Source organism: Notolepis coatsorum (assembly GCF_963971535.1).
Source record: "Notolepis coatsorum genome assembly, chromosome: 5".
NCBI lineage: Eukaryota > Metazoa > Chordata > Actinopteri > Aulopiformes > Paralepididae > Notolepis > Notolepis coatsorum.
In genome coordinates this window covers 137,047,002-137,065,245 of record NC_140169.1, presented here as the reverse complement: position 1 = coordinate 137,065,245, position 18,244 = coordinate 137,047,002, and the positions used below count along the sequence as shown (strand labels likewise).

The 18,244-nt window shown below is 41.6% G+C and overlaps 1 protein-coding gene across 2 annotated transcripts in view; it reads left to right on the top strand.

Moving 5' to 3' along the window:
- Positions 1-18,244, top strand: part of snx3 (sorting nexin 3) — a 66,635-nt gene that overhangs the window by 14,316 nt on the left and 34,075 nt on the right. The window lies entirely within an intron of this gene.

Sequence of the window (18,244 nt, the reverse complement as noted above, 5' to 3'; positions counted from 1 at the left end):
TAGTTCATAACGATACTCTTATTTTGAAAATCTGTGCGGGTCTCATTTCCGCTCTAAGCGCAGTTCCAGTCATAATATCGATGGCTCCGACAGTTAGCAGCATTCGGTTCGTATGATACTCTTATTTTGAAAGAAACCGTGGCAACGAGTCATATCTGCCCAGCCGGGCGATACTATTGGCTTCTGCTCATATCAACACAGAGCAGGCAGTCTGCTCTCGTCTAGACCGGACCTCCATGAGCTACCGTTACTGTTTAAACCAGACCTGGGCATTCGGCCCGCGGGATGATTCTGACCGGCCCGCGAAAGATTACATGATAATAAAAAAAAAAAAAAAAAAAAAAATTTTCTTTTTTAATATATATATATATTTTTTTTTTTTTTTTACTTTTTTCTTTTCATGTCAACGTTCACACGCACAATATACGCTTACCTAGGATTTGACTTGATTCAACAACAAAGCAGTCGGGGCAAGCCGAAAACGGTCGAAAGTGTGGTTATTTGAAGTTTGGATTTCTTTTTTCACAACTGAGGTAGGTAGATAACATTTTTAGAGACTAAAGTACAGAAAAAAGGTACCGTTGGGTACCGGTATCGATTCACAGGTACCGGTACCGTATCGGTTCAAATGTGAACGGTACCCATCCCTACTGAACACACAACTGCAGGGCAAGGGCATTTTTGCTCATGAAATGCATAGCCATGTGAAAGCCTTCATGACAAAGTTGCAATTCATTTCAAGGCAACTAGGCAGCAACAATCTCAAACACATGAAAACCCTGAAAGAAGTCAAACCATCAGCTGAGGCCTAACAAAAATAATGGTTGGTTTCAGGTTGCCGACCGACCCTGCCGATTTAGGTGCGACCCAATATATTTTATGAGTTTTTAAAAAAAATTATATATTAAAAAAAAAAAAAAAAAAAATCGGATTTTTTTTTTTTTTTTTTTTTTAAGAATAAAGTTTCATAGCAATCTTAGTCAAACATTTAGTATTATGGATATTAAACATGCTGGCAGAGTACATGCATCCATGTTGTTGTGAACATTTTAATTAAATAAAGAAATTCCCTATCCATAGTCGCCGTGGGAAAGAATAAAATAAAAAAATTAAATAAAATAAATTCCCTACCTACCCATGGCCAAACTGACAACCAACCTGAAACCAACTATTATTTTTGTTAGGCCTGATCACCGGCACAGGTACTCATCCATGTTGGGAGCACTGCATGATGAATTTTCAAGGCGTTTTCAAGATTTCAAAAAGGTTGAGGATGAAATGCAGCTGGTTTCCTCTCCCTTTACCTGCAGTGTTGATAGTGCACCCACTGATGTTCAGCTTGAACTCATTGACCTGCAGTCTGATTCACTACTGAAAGAGCACTTTAAGTCAGCATCACTGCTAGAGTTCTACTCTGCTCTCAAGGAGGAGAACTTTTCAAACATGAGGAGACATGCTCAGAAGATGTTGGTTCTCTTTGGATCCACCTATATGTGAACAGACATTCTCAGTCATGACGTTTACCAAGTCCAGGTACAGATCCTCTCTCACTGATGAACATCTGGCAGCTGTGCTTCGCATCTCCACCTCAGACATGCAACCTGACTTTGATGGACTTGTTAAAGCTCAACAGAGACTGGATTTATCACACTGAATGAAAAAAAAAGAAGCTGAAGAACACTAAAATGTGGAAATATAACAAGTGAAATGGGACACTTGATATATTTTTTTCTTTTTTTTGCACAGTTCTGAAAACATTAAATGTTTAATATAGGCATGTAGAGTAAAAAAGGCTACTGGGACACTTTTCTTTACACAGTTCAGTGACATGTCTTGTTTATTTTGGCTATAAGATGATGTGATGTCTTTAAAAAGCTAAGAAAATCCTTGTTTCAATAGTATATGAAACTCAAAATAATAACTTTATTTGTATAGCACTTTTTCATACATGCCCTTTGTTATTAATGTTTCACATTTTGTTTATCATTTTGGAAATAAATTCTATTTGAATAAATTATATTTCTGAAAGCTTTAATTGCCAAATAATAACACATACACATAAATACACTCTTACCAGGGGTCAAAACAATGCCATTTACTGCTTTTTATATAGAAATTAAATGTATATTATGCATAATTGAGTTTGGAATTTTGGCCCGGCCCTCCAACATATTTTCAGTTGCTCATTCGGCCCCCCGGGAAAAATAATTGCCCACCCCTGGTTTAAACAATGACCCAGTCAACTATTCACTTTTAGTTTAATACATGACGAGGCATTGTCTAACGGTATCTAGCTGGCTAGCTACTGATATCAACAAATGCTCCAGCAATAGTCGACTCGAGTGCATAATACCTCCGTTCCCTCGTTAGCTAGCTCACGTTAGCTAGCTCACGTTAGATCTATATGTCGCAGTAAACTAAATTGTCTTAACGTTACCTAGCGGGCTAGCAGTAGCTACAGATGGCTCCTGATATCAATGTCTTATAACATTGATTCAATGCGTATTGTAGCTGAGGGCTTTATGAATGTGATTTGACCAAAGAACCCTAACGTTATACCAATAGGGTCCAGCTGCAGCGCCGGAGAATCCTTGCATGCTGAATGTAGAGTATTAGTATAGGGTCCCGCTGCAGCACAGGAGAATCCTTTTTGGAGCTGGAGGCTACTAGAGTACACACAGACAGTGGAGCCGTTTGCAGATAGCGAGCATTTTGACTTATTGCGTGGTGGCGATGTCTCGCAGATAATACAACTACAAGTATGATTATATAATATATATTTTATTTAAAAATATATATATATATATAAAATATATATAAAATATATATATATATTTTTAATCAAAAAAAATTTGGCAGGTAAGAAATATGCTTGGCGGGTAGATTCTTCCCATCTACCCGCCACTGGCCGGTGAGTCAAAAAGTTAATTTCGCTCCCTGCTTGCACGGCGCTATTTTATATATTTACGTGCCGAGTGGGTGTGTGGCGTGAATTCTGAGGCCACGTTTATAGTAGTGTGGGGTATACAGTGGACGTCGTTGCAATGTATTGTGGCGGAAGAGAGTATTTTAGTTAGGGCTGGGCGATATAACGATAACGATAAATATCGCGATATATTTTAATAATCAATATCGAATATCGAAATAATTTTTTTTACCTGCAACAGGGCAGTTTTAAAACCAGAGACAGTGGACAGACTTGTCTTTCTTGCCTGCAACTTAAAGTAATGGCTTTGCTTGTCCAAATGACAATACTGACCAAATTCAGATTTCTTTTTCTCTTGTCCATTTATTTTGTTTGCTTTCTAATTTAAAATACATTTTGAAACCGTCTGTACACAGTAGGCTATGTGTGCTAGCAGAACTAGACTTCAGTCACGAGTCACAGTGCACATGTGCGGTGGTTTGTCCACCAAAAAAGCGCCAAAAGATCGAAAATAAACGAGCAGAGCCAGAACTGTTCAACTCCTCTGGAGCCACAGCCAGCAGAGAAGCCGGTTTACTTTAGCTTTTAAACCAGCTGCAGCCTGAGAACTGGAGTGTGAGGGGATGTAACACTAAAGATGGCGGCAATGACAAAGAATTGCTGCAAAATAAACATACATCTGTTGTTATATATATATATATAAAAAAAAAAAAAAAAATCATTTTTTAAAATTTTTTTTATACTTATAACAATTCGATAATTATCGATATCGAGAAATAAAATAAAATTATCATATCGTTATCGCGATATGATTTTTTTCCATATCGCCCAGCCCTAATTTTAGTGTCATATTTATTTAGTACATTGTCATGGAATACACCGCTTAGAAACAACAGGCTGGCTAGGATAACTAGCTTGCACGGCGCTATTTTATATATTTACGTGCCGAGTATGTGTGTGGCGTGAATTCTGAGGCCACGTTTATAGTAGTGTGGGGTATACAGTGGACGTCGTTTCAATATATTGGGGCGGAAGAGAGTATTTTAGGGTCATATTTAGTAAATTGTCATGAGATACTCCGCTTGTCGGCTAACTGCTAACGTGCGCGGACTGATGACGATATCAACTCGACTCGAGACATTCGCAGCAGCAAAACAAGTTTATTATATATATCTATGCTATTAATAGCCCGTCCATCACCGCCGGGCATAAGAAGTTAATTAAACTTGACAGACATTATATCGACGATAATTATCGATATCGAGTTATATGAAAATAATTTTATAATTTTATCGCGATAACGTTTTTGGCCATATCGCCCAGCCCTACGATACGGTACCGGTACCTGTGAATCGATACCGGTAGCCAACGGTACCTTTTTTCGGTACTTTAGGCTACGTTTAGACGGAGAGAGTCTGAACAGAAACCGCAAAAGTCGTCTTACGGTCTCACTTTTAATTTTGCGTTTAGACTAGTGTTTTGGGATGGAATTCTCCGTGCAGACGAGGCTGTAACAACTCGAGACGACTGAGCCCTGCTGTCACACGATTGGCGCATATGTCACATGACGTGCTGTGAAGACCCGCCCTACTCTGCCTCTGATTCGCAGACTGTGGGTGGGGAATGTGATTGGACCAAAGCAGAGTCACTCACAGACAGTGGGTCCAGTCACGCCGCGGGACAGATTCTTGTGTATTTAAAAGTACTGCCAATGTAGCCTTCAGGTGATCGCCATGGATAGAATCAGACATGCTTTGTTTACGCTTCTAGGCTACTGGCGCATGCAGGGAGCGAAATAAACTTTTTGACTCACCGGCCAGTGGCGGGTAGATGGGAAGAATCTACCCGCCAAGCATATTTCTTACCTGCCAAATTTTTTTTGATTAAAAAAAATATATATATATATATATATTTTATATATATATATATATTTTTAAATAAAATATATATTATATAATCATACTTGTAGTTGTATTATCTGCGAGACATCGCCACCACGCAATAAGTCAAAATGCTCGCTATCTGCAAACGGCTCCACTGTCTGTGTGTATACTTGAGTAGCCTCCAGCTCCAGCAAGGATTCTCCGGCGATGCAGCTAGACCCTATACTAATACTCTACATTCAGCATGCAAGGATTCTCCGGCGCTGCAGCTGGACCCTATTGGTGTATAATGTTACGGTTCTTTGGTCAAATCACATTCATCAAGCCCTCAGCTAGAATACGCATTGAATCAATGTTATAAGACATTGATATCAGGAGCTATCTGTAGCTACTGCTAGCCCGCTAGATAACGTTAAGACATTTTAGTTTACTGGGACATATAGAGCTAACGTGAGCTAGCTAACGTGAGCTAGCTAACGTGAGCTAGCTAACGAGGGAACGGAGGTATTATGCACTCGAGTCGACTATTGCTGGAGCATTTGTTGATATCAGTAGCTAGCCAGCTAGATACCGTTAGACAATGCCTCGTCATGTATTAAACTAAAAGTGAATAGTTGACTGGGTCATTGTTTAAACAGTAACGGTAGCTCATGGAGGTCCGATCTAGACTAGAGCAGACTGCCTCTGTGTTGATACGAGCAGAAGCCAATAGTATCCCGCTGCAGGGCTGGGCGGATATGACTCGTTGCCACGTTTTTTTTCAAAATAAGAGTATCATACGAACCGAATGTTGCTAACTGCCGGAGCCATCGATATTATGACTCTAGCTGCGCTTGGGGCGGAAATGAGACCCGCACAGATTTTCAAAATAAGAGTATCGTTATGAACTACACGTCTACACGCCACACGGTGGGCAGACCTCTCAGTGGCAAGCACCAAAGGTAAAAACTGAGCGCCCCTGGCGGGTGGCGGGCTTAAATTTCGCCCCCTGGGCGCATGCCTGTGAGCAGTACGCGCGACGAGAGCCTTGACAACCCTTTCGTCATCGTTTTATGCGGTTTGACAGTTTAGATGATAGCGCAAAGGTTTATCGTTTCTAGGAATTCCACCCTGGAAGGTAGTCTCACTTTTTTGCGGTTTCACCCCGTAAAAACGCTGTTTCCGTATAAACGAAAGGCACATCCGAATTTTTTTTGGCGGATTCACCTGCTAGCGTTTCCGTCTAAACAGGGCCTTAGTCTCAAGAAATTTAATTTACCTACCTCAGTCGTGAAAAAAAAATCCAAACTTCAAATAACTACAATTTCGACAGTTTTCGGCTTGCCATTGCTCCGACTGCTTTGTTGTTGAATCAAGTCAAATCCTAGGTAAGCATGTATTGTGCGTGTGAACGTTGACATGAAAAGAAAAAAGTTTTTTTTTTTTTTTTTTTTTTATCTCACTTGAATTGATACTCGGTACTTTGTGTACCGTTACACCCCTACCTAATATATATCATCTTTTTATTTTTATAATCAAATCTTATCTCCTGTGCTGGCACAAGCACTAACATAGTGTGGAGAGATAACACATAATAACACATGAATATTATCTATATAGCTCAGCAGCTGTAACAGAATAATTATATAATTATTTTATTTAAGTTTCAACAGCATACATTTAAAAAAAATTATTAATGAAAATAATTGTAAAGAATGTTCCATGTTCTGTCATCTAATATTATATTCCATTACTTTTCCTGATGTTTTAGGTTTTTGCCCTCTTATAGATTTAGATATTATATTTATGCCCATGTTAATTTCTTTTTATTTTTTATTTTGTATGCTAATTGCTGTGGTGCACTCTGGACTGAGAGTACTATGTAGATACTAGCTATTAATATTTATTATTGTTATATTGTACAAATGTGTGCATTGTCTGTAAAGTCTCGACTACATTGAAAATGAGGGTGATTATTCTTGTAATTTCGAGAATAAATAAAGGATGATTATGTATCGGTATCAAAGTCAAAATGTTGGTAGATTCGTGACAACATTAACCCCTAGTAGATACCGGTGTTATTTGGTGTTCAGGTATCCACCAAGTAAATTACCTGCAAGATTTTTAATAGAAATTGGCATATTAGTGCTAGGGCTGCACAATTCTTGCTAAAATGTGAATCACGATTTTTCTCCCTAAGAATTGAGATCACGATCAGATAAAAACATTTATTGCCTCTTTCTTAACACATTGGCTACCACGGTTTGCAGTGTAATATGGTTCTGGACGACCAGGGTTTGTCAACAAACCGATGTACTTTCTAACAGCTATATATATACTTTATAGTATTGCTATCTGTCCATTCTCATTGTCACTTGAGTGCATAAACCGTGCCTTCATAATGGCTTAAAGAAAATAAAAATCCATCGGTTGATTGTCATTTTATAGCGTCGTGAATATAAGCTTTATCGCAGTTTTCGTCTCGTCTTTTTTCTGGGAAGCTAGATATGAGGCTAAAGGCTAGTCACGTTATATCAAACGCCATTTCTGTTGTATATATACGAATGAAGTAAAACAAACTGCTTAGCATCCGGACTATTACAAAGCATCTATGGATGAAATGGGGGCGGCGGGGGACGCAGATTAATATTATTGATTAGCAATACAGTGTGCGTTCAAGTAGCCACATTCAACTGATCGATCGCTTGCGTGTTACAACAATGTCCAATCCGGCTGTAATTTGGATGAATAGTATCCTACCGTCAGCCCATGTGATCGCCGGCAGCATTTCGTCATTATTCATCGGAATCTGGTAGATCGATATGTCCATTGGCTGATCATAAATCCCATTATTCCAGGCTGAAATCTGTGTTCGGTAACGTGATCAAAGATGGAGGATGTTCGGCTGGGATCCTGGCTCATATGAAACGCCCCTAGACAATAAAAAATATAATTTTCCCATTCGGCCTCAATGATACTGCAGTGGAGCGATGGCGCCCCTAAGAGGATCTGGCCGGTATTGCATGTTTCGGAAATCAAATATGCGGGTAGATCCTGCAAGTCGATCGGGGACGTTAATACCGTTATTAATATGGAATAAAACAATAACAACTTGCCACGAGTTAACTCGTGGCTCTTGTCCTCAACGGGTGGAATCGAAACACGAGTTAACTCGTGGTTGGGCGGCAAAGTGTTAAACAGACAACATAACACCAGAGAGCTTGACTTAAACTTAAACGTAACATATGAAAGTGCTTGACTTAAACTTAAAAGTATCAACATACAAAATACGTATTTTTTTTACGATTAATCGTACAGCCCTAATTAGTGCCCATGTTTATCAAATTTTAAAAACTAATTTGTAAAATACTAAGTGTGTTATCAATACTTAGCCAGACAACATTATAAACTGAAAATGTCTGTGTGGACCGAAGAGCTTAGGTCTGTGCAGCAGAGTAGCAGTGCAGAGTATTTTAAGTTTCACTTTCACTTCTAGAGTACATTTAGACAGACACAGTGGATCAATGTAGCTGTATAACGTTGAAATATCAAAGTAAGCGCACTTCAGATATTGTGTGTCATTTTGTAAAATGTCCGGTTTCACCGGTAATACAGAGTTTATTATTCATGGTTGTCACATTACAGTGGTAACCCTAGTCTATTTTTCTCCAATGTTTACAAACATTACCAACGTAAACAGGCATTTTACAGCCACACAAAAAAATACGCAAATAAAATGTAACATCTTATTTACCTGTTATCTAGTTTTTGCCCTTGTATCAATGGCAGAGTTATTCAACTAGAAAACAATACTATTGCTATTTTATTATAATTTATAATCTATTTATTTTGGCGGTTGGGCTAGCCATTTGTTTACATTTTGGATCACCGATTGGGCCTTTAAACAATTCAGGCAGTGCTAAAGAGAGGTGTGGGTTGGCCCTGTGTCCTGACCAGAGCCAGGGAGGGTAACCTGAGTCCCCTGCCACGCCCCCCCCGGCCCTAACCTCCAGCCAACCGTGACGAGAACAGAGGCGGGGGAAACCTGATCTTTGACTTGTAGAGCTCCCACGCAACGCCTCTCTGGACATTTTGTGTGTCTGCCGGTATGACCTCTCACTTTTCAATTCTATCCTCTCGACCCTCCCCTCGCCCTGTAATGCCAATCTCTTAATCACAGGGTTTGAGTGGGAGAGAGGATTGAAAGGGCAGGTGACTTCTCTTTCCTTATTATTCTCTCACTTTTAGTTCCTTTGTCTTGAGTTGAGAGGTTCTCTCTGACTGGAGTTTGTGTGTATGAGGCCATGTTTGAATCCTGCGTATTGTCTTGTTAACTGTTAATCTTGTGTGACTGGTGGTCAAGTGTGTATACTTAACACCTGTGGATGTGCGTGTGTGTGTGTGTGTGTGTGTGTGTTCTACCAGGACATGATGGGATTAGCGTCTCAGTGGTGGCAGATTACCTGTAACCATGATCTGTTGTTGCGGGGATTAACTTTGCGGTGTTCCGTGCTGTGAGGTAACATGACGCAGCGGGACGCCCCACGGTGAGAGAGGAGAGGGGAGCTAACGCTGAGAGCACTGGGGCGCTAAAGCTAAGCTAATCCACTTCTCCTGTGACCTGAATGAGAGAGAAGGGGGGGGGGGGGGGGGGGGGCTAACAACCTCACCTGCAGAGAACTTGAAACAAGAGGGACGGGGTAGAATATGGCTTGGGAAGCTGATGTTACACGCAATTTAAAGGTGGCTACAAGGCTCATTCTGATAGTGGCTTTGGTAAGTCAGATCACGCGTCCATCTTTCTTTCACCAAAGTACAAACAGAGAATTAAAAGTACTCCCGTAGTCTCGCGAGAGGTGCAGAAATGGGATTTGACGTCAGAGGAGACGATCCGGTCAGTGTTTCACTACACAGACTGGAATGTGTTCCGCGACACAGATAACATTAATGTCTACACGGAGACAGTGCTGGACTATGTTTGTACTAGGGTGAAAGAAACAATCCCCACTACCAAAATGAAAGTTTACCCAAATCAAAAACCCTGGGTAGACTAATCCGTCCCTGAAGCTCTGAGAGAGCTACTTGAATGGCAACATGAATGACCACAAGGTGGCGCGATACAACGTAAGGAGGACAGTGTCAGAGGCCAAACGACGCTACAGGGATAAAATTGAACTCCAGTTTGAACAAGCTGACTCTAGAGCTATGTGGCAGGGGCTAAAAACGATGACAGACTACAAAGGCGCCTCCCTCAAACTGAACAGTGACATCTCCTTAGCAAATGACCTCAATACCTTCTATGCGAGGTTTGATGCTGGTAATAACAACACCAGCTCACAAGCCTCGGCAATGGGGGGGGGGGGGGGGTCGGCTGCTGATGGAGGCGCAGTGTTCAGGGTAACAGAGCATGAGGTGAGGCGGACCTTTAAAAAAGTGAATATCAGGAAGGCAGCAGGTCCGGACGGCATCCCCGGCCGCGTCCTAAAAGTCTGTGCCGACCAACTGGCCCCAGTATTCACTGACATATTTAACCTGTCCTTAGAACAGGCTGTCATCCCCACCTGCCTGAAGAAGTCCACTATTATCCCTGTACCCAAAAAATCCAAGCCTGCTTGCCTCAACGACTACCGCCCTGTAGCTCTCACCTCCATAGCCATGAAGTGCTTTGAGAAGCTAGTAAAGGGCTACATCTGCTCCTCCCTCCCCATCAACATGGACCCCCTGCAATTTGCATACCGCCCCAACAGGTCCACGGAGGACGCCATATCCCATGTGCTGCACACAGCAGCATCACACCTGGACAAGAGGCAGGGGAACTATGTGAGAATGCTATTCATCGACTACAGCTCGGCATTCAATACCATAGTCCCCTCCATACTCATAGCCAAGCTCAGGGACCTGGGCTTGGGCTATGACCTCTGCCAGTGGGTCTTGGACTTCCTGACTGGCAGACCCCAGGTGGTGAGAGCAGGCAACTGCACCTCCTCATCCATCACCCTCAACATAGGGGCCCCCCAGGGCTGTGTTCTGAGTCCCCTCCTCTACTCCCTGTACACACACGACTGTGTGGCTCAGCGGAGTAGCAATACAATCATCAAATTTGCTGACGACACAGTGGTGGTGGGCCTGATCTCTGCCAACGACAAGAGGGCCTACCTGGAAGAGGTCAAGGTCCTGGCGGGATGGTGCCAGGAAAACAGCCTCTCCCTGAACGTCAGCAAAACAAAGGAGATGATTGTGGACTTCAGGAGGTCGGGGGTCAAGGACTACAGCCCCCTCAGCATCGACGGGGCACCGGTTGAGAGAGTCAACAGCTTTAAGTACCTCGGAGCCTACATATCCGAGGACTTGACATGGACCACACACATTGACAGTGTTGTGAAGAAGGCACGACAACGCCTCTACTTCCTCAGGCGCCTAAGGAAGTTCCAAGTCAGCCAGAAGATCCTTAAGAACTTCTACTCATGTACAATAGAGAGCATCTTGACCGGCAACATCACCTCCTGGTTTGGGAATAGCACTGCACAAGACCGAAGCAGACTACAAAGAGTGACACGTTCAGCCGAACGCACAATTGGAGGGGGGCTCCCCACCCTCCAGAACATTTACTACAAGCGTTGCAAGGGCAAGGCTAAGAGAATCATTAAAGACTCCAGTCACCCGAACAACTGCCTCTTTGAACTGCTGCGGTCAGGCAAGCGATACCGGAGTCTCAAGGCGAGCACAGAAAGACTCAGAAGAAGCTTCTATCCCCAGGCCATCAGGCTGCTAAACGAACAATGAATGAACACTACACAACAACAACCACCAAACGCACATAGCACACACATCCACACGCACACACTCACTTTAAACAAACACACTGTAGCACCCACTCCCCACACTTTATATTTATGGATGAAGGATTGCACTACAACTCGTACACCTTACTGTAAATTGTACCTAAAATTGTACCTCATCCCATTTCTGCTTTGCACTAGATAGTACTGTACATTAGTACACTGCATAGTATTGTGTATTGTATATTATATGGTAACTCAGAACATTGTACATATGTCTATACCGAACACTGTGACCTCATTTTTCTTCTTCTAAATTCATGCTATATTATGTTATTATGTTATTTGATACTATCTTGTCTAGCACAGTCTCTGGAGCGTAACAGAAAGAAGCATTTTGTATGAAAGTATTCTGTACTTCTGTATGACAACTATTAAAGAACTAAACTAAACTAAACTGATGTCAAATTTCTGGGCCAAGTTGCCATATGAAACGGGATAATTCCCATAGATTGTGTATTGACGGGCACATTCTTGGGTTAAAAGGTGATTTGGAAATCTTGTAGAGAAGCTGCACGCCACAGGAGAGATTTCAACCCCTCTTTCTCCATCCCCTCCACTCTTTTTGTGTGTGTGCGTTTTGTGTGTTTGTGCATTTTGCAGTTTTAGCGATTTCTCAATGCAAGAAAATGTTTGTCAGCAATCCCGAGTTGGAGAAGACAGAACGGCAGTCAGTCAGAATGTCAGTGGGAAAGAGGAAGTTACGGTCACTTGCTCTCAGTCTCCATACAGGAGTACACACTTTAGACCCAAAACAGATTTCTGGACAGAAAAAGTTTGGAGAGGGTGAAGTTGAACTGACGGATACATTACCATCCGCAAAGCTGTTGTTTCTGCAAAGGCACGATTACATTAGGTTCTAAGGTTTTAAGAATACACCAACGGACAGTAATACCTTCCGTCAAATTTATATCCGTTCATTGACTGATCAATAGTTCCGAATCCATACCGTACTCATTATGCTGTGCAATCTTCAATCCACAAGGTACAGGCTTTTCCATTTCCTTATTATAGGGGAGTGGAACAGCAACCCCCACCACAGTGCTCTGTAAACATTTTCTTAACTTCCTCCTTATTTCAATGGTTTACAAAATAAAAAACTACACTCTCCCATTTGGAAAAGAGTACAGTTCGTTTTTATATAATTCTGAAAGGCTATTTTGGCAAACGGTAAAGCTTTATAGAAAATTTTTAATATTTTGAAATCAAAATAAATTCAGATTACTACTATTACTGTCGACATGGAGAACACGTCAAGAGTCAGTCGTTTAGTCGACACATTATCACATCCCTAGTGCCAAGTGCACATTACACTATTATCTCAACATCGCTGCTCACTAGGGAGTGGGACGCCACAGTGAGGACATTTCCCCCACCGGTTAATAAACTCACGACACACTAATTGTTTTACAAGATGACGCTCAATATCTGTGGAGCGTTCACTTTGATCTTTAACGTTGCTCACGTTACTACATTGATCCGCTGTGTCTGTCCGTCTACGTCTGTTTTTAATACATTTTCAACAAGGAGTATATTTGTTGGACAGACAGTTGTTTGGGCAGGTTCTAATAAAGAAAATCTACAGAAAGTAATACAGGGCTGTACGCTAAGCTTTTTCACACTGAGGTGCCCCTAACTTAAACATTTAGGGGCACAGAATCTTTTTTAGGGGCACTTTTTTTTAAATAATTTTACCATTATAGTGGAAAGAAAATATGTTCCTCCTGCCTCATTACTGTAGTCTGTTTATTTAACATTTATGTGCTTTTGTTTTCAGGTTTGTATATTTTATAATGAACCAACTGAAGTATTACCACAGCTGCAAACATTTCTTATTTTGTTGATAACAGTGTATTAACTGTGTTCATTAGGGATGGGTTAGGATCGTTAGGATTTTATTTGGGATGCACCGAATGGGAAATTCTTGGCCAAAACCGATACCGAAAATAGGAAACAGTTGGCCGAAAACCCAAGGCCGAAAATGATTAATAGAAGTATATATAATGTATTTATTTTTGTTCAGCTACCTGATTATGACAAAAGACATGATTATGGCAAAACTTAACTTAAATAATATTAATAATCACACATTTTTTAATGCTAAATGTGGGGTATGCTTGGGGATATATAAAACGTTATACACTGTTATCTTCATTTTAAGGGTAAATAGGTTGTGCGGCTCCCTGAGCATTTTATTTTGTGGGAGGGGGGAAAAGTGGCTCTTTTGATAGTAAAGGTTGCTGACCCCTGAGTTAGGATTAGATGGTGTCTCTTATAGTAGTCAGGGTTAGATGGTGTCTCTTATAGGGCTGTCCCCAAGCCTGTTTTTGGGATTCTAACATTCACCAGGGTTTTTCCGAACGGATGTTCGAACCATCGTTTTTAATCATGCAAAAAAAGAAATCTGGTTCAGTACTGTCGAGTCTTAGCACACATTTATGCATATAACGTAGCGCATATGCGCACATTGCTGCCTTAAGAGTACTGACTACGGGGGCGGTCAGGTGGTGTAGCGGAGATTGCGCTCGTCACCAATGCAGGAGATGCTGGTTTCGAGCCCAGCTCTCGGCGTTGCTACCAGCTTGGCTGGTCGTTCATACTAATACAATTGGCAGTATTAGGGGGTGGGAAGCTGGTGGGTGGGAATCTGGCGTTGTGGACAGCGACGCCTACAGGTCAGGTCTCGGCGCTTGCTCAACAGCGGCAGGACTTGGTGGAGATAGCGTGCCCTCCCACGCATTACACTTCACCAATGAGAGTCCTCGCTGCCAAGTGAAAAGACGTCACTGGCAGTCGCCACACGCATCGGAGGAAGTGTGCGGTCGGCTTCGGGACGCCCTTGTACCGACTCGTAGGAGAACATGCATACAGCAGCCAGGTAGGGGAGAGGGGGAATTGGTACGGAACTACGGATACTAAATTGGACGGGGAGAAAAACTGAAAATCGGAGAAAGAGAGAAAAAAAAGAAGAAGAGTACTGACTAGGGCTGTCTTAAATACTTCGAAGCTTCGTTCGATGGGCATGGGATTCGAATATGAATAAAATTATATAAATAAATAAAATAATAATAGATTTTTTTTTTTAGTGTGCAAAATCAACTCTGCCTCTCTTTGTTAACTACAACAAGCAATGCTGTTTGTTATTTAAGATGAGGTCGGACTTGGCACTGACAGATTTGTGTTCATTGTGCTGCTTTTATAAAGCCTCAAATGACGGCTTACAATATTTCATGAAAGCAAAGTGTTTTTTGTCTAAGATTTAAAAAGGTTTAAACTTTACACAGCACTGACGAAGTTGAACAAAGTACAAGTCCCACAACATAAAAAAGAAAATATTATAATATTATTATTATTTTTAATCTCAAAGCTTCGAATTAAAATCGAATCTCGGCCCGAAGCTTTGAAAAAAAAAAAGATTCGAAGGTCAGCCTTACTGCGCTCTAACGTTACATAGCTTAATTTACGTGCATAACATAACTTACCGGTGTAACGTTAAGTAACTTGTGTTCCGCTGGGAAAGCATCAGCATCACTGCATACTTTAATCCAAAACGTCCGTTCGGAAACGTTGTATTATGAATGAAATAAGACTGGTGAGTGCAAGTCACTCAACTCTTTTTTGCATGTGATTCATTTCCTGATATGACGGTCGGTAACCTCTCCTAATCTCACTAGACTGTGTTGTTGTGTCTGTGTTCTAGGGCTGTCTTAAATACTTCGAAGCTTCGTTCGATGGCACAAGCTTCGAACATAAAAAAAAAATCGAAGTTTAAAAAAAGAAAAGAAAATTGCCTCCAAAATCTTGCGCCTCCATTCCAATGAAACGAAAGTAAGCGGCGCCTCGACTCCACCTCTCTACAACAAGCACGTGGAGATTATCTGTGTTGAAAACAACAAGGACATGTGCAGCAGACATGTCGACGAAGAAGTCATCAGACGTGTGGTTACACTTTAAAATATGCAAAGACAATGCCCAAAAAGCCAAGTGCCAGATATGCCAGAAGAAAATGGCATATCACAACTCTACAACAACTTTGTCAAATCACCTAAAAAACGTAAGTATCGTTGTACACGACGGCGACACCACACAAAACATTAAGGCTATGCCTATGCTGCTATGACTTGGTGTTACCAAGTTGGCTCATTTAATTGTAATCATCTGCTTTTGTAGGTGCATTGTCTGATATAATTATGAATTATAAATTAAATATAATATAATTGTTTGCTTGATAGACGAAGGTTGCAACATAATTATGTAATGTCATGTCGTTGGCTGTGAGAGCAGCCCCACTGCACCCAGGCAGCGCAGCCGAGTGAAACCTTGTTGGCTACTTAATTAATTAATCCAATCTACTTTATTTATAGAGCACATTTAAAAACAACAAAGTTTACCAAAGTGCTGTACAAGTCCCACAACATAAGATAAAAAAAAAATATATATATAATTATAAAAAAAAATATCGAAGCTTCGAATTAAAATCGAAGCTCGGCCCCGAAGCTTCGATTGCCAAAAAAAGCTTCGAAGGTCAGCCCTACTGTGTTCGCGCGTGACTTTCCAATTATTGTAAACACAACGGGGTGCACCGATGTATCGGTCGGGTATCGGTATCGGCCGATAAGTGCCTTGTTGACTGCATATCGGCCGATAAGCTCAAATGTGCCGATGGCAGTAGCCGATAAATATCCATCAATTTGTGTCTCGTCAAAAGGCAAAAAAAAGTTCAGTCAAGCGACCTGCACAACGCCGCCCCCACACACACAAGCTACTGCATCAAAGTTACTACTTATGATTAACAAAGGCATTCGTTTTGTGGCATTAACGTTATATAGTTAGTGTTACACGTTCAATAACATCAGCATATTATTTACCCGAACATAGCAAGTAGCAAGCATTACTCAATTCATAGCTCAGTTCCTTCCGTTGCTCAGAGCCCGTACTGAGTTGTACCCATTCTGCAATTTGTTAATAAAGTTTTCAATCAGACAAATGTATAGAAAAGCTTTGTTTTATTATAACATTCGTTGCAGTAAAATCATTATGCCTCGTTTGGTCATCCTGCGGAGCGCTGGTAATCTACTCGTGGCCGGCGGGGAGCTAACGTTATTAGCGTGTTGGTTTGTTGTTGATCTCTCGCTGCAGATCAATGGCGAACTTTCCGGAAGTAAAAAACGAATAAACGCTTGCCGATTGGTGGTAAGAGTAGGTGGGTGGGGGAGCTCCAGTAGCTCACCACGTACCGCGAGTGCTATTTCAGCGCCGTGGACAACCGTGCTCGTCACGGATCTGGGGCTGAGCGAGTTCGAATCCCGGACTGCAGCCGTGCCTTTCCCAGAGTGTCTTCCCCCCCATCTGAACCCTTTCAGCCTGGTTCTGTCGGTCGAACTTGACCAAGTATAAATGCGATAAACGTATAAAAGAGCCAGGGAAATGGCCAAAGTAAAAAAAAAAAAAAAAAAGAGTAGGTGGGTGCTAGCGGTGTGACGTAATTGGCAGAATAAAGATTGTTTTGTTGCCGTCACCCGCAATAGTATCCAGCTGCAGCCCGGCAGACCATACTGGGCTCACCCGCCACCATGCATTGCTTTGGTTGAGAGAGATGGTGCTCTCTCTTATTAAAACTCATAAGTCATAAACAAGTCTTGAGCAATACAAGAAGTTAGTCTGTAAGGTTATGAAAGCCAGTGAGTATTGTATAAAACCTGACAAGTCTTTATTTCTATTTGATATCCAAAGTTTAAAACCTGACGGTCTTTCTTCCTATTTGATACCCAAAGTTTAAAACATGAGTCTTTCTTCCCTGTTCGATACCAACACGGTTTAAAACCTGACAGTCTTTCTTTCCTGTTTGATACCCACACAGTTTAAAACCATCTGATACCCAGACAGTTTAAAACCGTCTGATACCCACACAGTATACCCACACACACACACAAAATAGCCCAGGTGGTGGTGTGATGACAGGTAGTGTGTTTCACTCATTCATTATGAAGGTGATGGTGGTGTGATGACAGGTAGTGTGTTTCACTCATTCATTATGATGGTGGTGATGATGATTATGACGGTGATGATGATGACAGGTAGTGTGTTTCACTCATTAATTATGACAGTGATGATGATGATGACAGGTAGTAGGGGTGCACCGATGTATCATGTATGTATTGGTACCATTGGCCATTATCAATGGTTTATTATGTGCAGTAAATGGGTTTGACATTGCACCAGTAGGGGGCAGCTGGCGATCCTCTGTTATGAACGGGTTGAGACAAATTAAAAACGAAAATAAAAAAGCAGAGTAGGGGTGGACGGTATAAACGGTATACGGTATAAACGGTATGAATTTGCTCTACGGTATGGATTTTGCCTATACCGTGTAACCGGTAGTGCAGCTCTAAAATAGCAATGACGTCATGTAACCACAGCGCGACTATTTCACTGGCATTTGCCCCTAAAAATAGATAGAATTAGTCATAGATAATAGATATGTGCGAACTGGAAAAAGTTATTTAGGAGGCTTCGCGCAGTGGGCGTGCCAGCCCCTCCCGCACGCATGTAAACACGGGTCTACAGTGGGACGGGACGTCTCCCTGAGCTAACGTTAGCTTAGCTACCGTTACAAA